This window comes from Morone saxatilis, unplaced genomic scaffold (genome assembly GCF_004916995.1).
Source record: "Morone saxatilis isolate NCDOM2014 unplaced genomic scaffold, NCSU_SB_2.0 Contig19, whole genome shotgun sequence".
Taxonomy (NCBI): Eukaryota; Metazoa; Chordata; class Actinopteri; family Moronidae; genus Morone; species Morone saxatilis.
Window position 1 is genome coordinate 11,962,827 of NW_023339751.1, and position 2,012 is coordinate 11,964,838.

General features: G+C 44.1%; 1 protein-coding gene across 3 annotated transcripts in view; it reads left to right on the forward strand.

Annotated features, from left to right (window-relative positions):
- Positions 1-2,012, forward strand: part of dlg5a (discs, large homolog 5a (Drosophila)) — a 36,706-nt gene that overhangs the window by 9,167 nt on the left and 25,527 nt on the right. The window lies entirely within an intron of this gene.

Sequence of the window (2,012 nt, forward strand, 5' to 3'; positions counted from 1 at the left end):
ATTTGAAGATGTTGCCTTGACATTTTTGAGACTAAACAACCATCAATGGAAACAATTGGCTGACTAATAAGGAAAATTATCAGTAAAAAGTTAGTAACTGCTATAAATCTATCAATGTGTGTTTTTACTCTGGCATGCATCAGCAGCTCTGTCTTTTCCCCATTTTTCTTTTCAGTTTTTATTACTGGTAGTATTACTGTTGGTTTCTAGAGGACCTTTTTTCGCTATAAATTGTGGTGATCAGTGTCTTCTCTCAGCAGCTAACACAGCAGCGTGTGATATGTAGGGATGCAAAATCAAACTGGCCAGTTTAAACCCATCTACTCATTTTTGAAAATATGGGTATTTGGTGAAAATAAGAAGAATTTGAGCTTTTAGGGTACAATATAATAGATGACACCTTCTGTCCATGTTATCAACCATGTTTATGTTGCCCTTTGGAGCAGGGACTGCTGCAGGTATTAGTGAGTGGGGATTGCTGCTTCGCTCTCTCCTAGGTTGGAATGTGATCAGCCAGGTGTGAGTTTTTGCAATGGTCCCACGCTCTCCGTCTCGTCTGCTCTCGTCCTGTCTTCTGGTCTCTCGTGCGTGCTTTGTGTGTGTGGTGTGTGTCGTGTGTTGTGGTGTGTGGGTGCGCTTGGTCATAAAGGAGAGAAAAATCACTGTTCAGCCAGTGGACATTGTGCCTGGTGGTAGCAAAACAGTATCACGGGACCGTGTAGGTCACGCAACGCTCAGAAAGCGAAGGCAGGAGGCACGGGAGGTGCAGAGAAACTGACAGAAGGGTACTAATGGACGAGGCGGTGGTGAGCCTGCAGGTACGTATCTTCTAACTGATTAAGCGCTAAGAGCGTGTGGTTGAGGAAAAGAAAAAAATCAGAAAAAAAGATCAGCAAGAAAAAGGAAAGAAGACGAAAGAGAAGGAAGGAAAAAAAAAAAAAAGAGACGGGAGACCAAAAAAAGCAAAGCGGTATAGCGGAAATGCCTGATACAGCTATTCCAGAGCATCGTCTCTGTCTGTACGCCTCGGCTTAGCTATATAGATCACGTCAAACAATAAACAACTCGGCTGAGTCAGACATTACCCCCTCTCCCTCTGAGTGGAAAATGTGACAGCGCACTGAATTTACTAGTGGATTTAAACTACTCGCATACTAATCTGGATATTCTTGTACACACCAAGACTAATGCTTAAGACTGAATTAAAGATTCTCTAGCAAAAACCTGATCGAGCATATGGATAGCGAGGGGAGAAGTTGCAATGCAAAGCGAACAGAACATGTGTGGTTTTAGGATTAATGTCCAGAAGTCATGCGATGGTCTGACGGTGCGACCATATCTCTCGTAGTGTCAGTGGGGTTTCATTTACCACTAAGACGATACTGCAGCGGGAAATAATTGCAAGCTGGACTGTGTGTTAAATATACTCCACCCCCTATTTCCGTGCATGATGGGTTACAGCATTGCGTAGAGCTCAGGCTTGTGTGGGTAGAGTGATAGCATCATCTCGACTGGAGGCGTATATATTCTGAGATGAGTTTGCTGCTTCTCATTGGCCGTTGTTCTGCTCCTTGGCAGGTGCTCCCTCACATGTTTAGCAGCTTCAGTATCATATTCGACTCGTTATCTCTTGCTGACTCTCGCACTAAATCAGAGCATGCTCCCTTCTGTGAGTATGCTGGTTGTTTCTTTCTACAGTTTCAATATATATTAGTCCCCGAGACGAGATCCCTGTTATTCATGCACTCGATATGCAACGACTCTTGCTGTACTCACACGAGGGTGTTTCGGATGCATACCTGGTCATATTGCCATGTGTCGTAAACGGCGATGGCGCATGGTTGTGGTCAGTGGTACATATTAATAGAAACAAAGATGGGCTATAATCTACTTCTATAACAAAGGACGATCGGACTATGCTCGCATTGACCAGTTCTCTACACCCCATGCATGGGGTTTGTTGTGAGTCGTGAAGAAGCATTCCTGTTGAGTGAGGATCCCATGAATGGTGG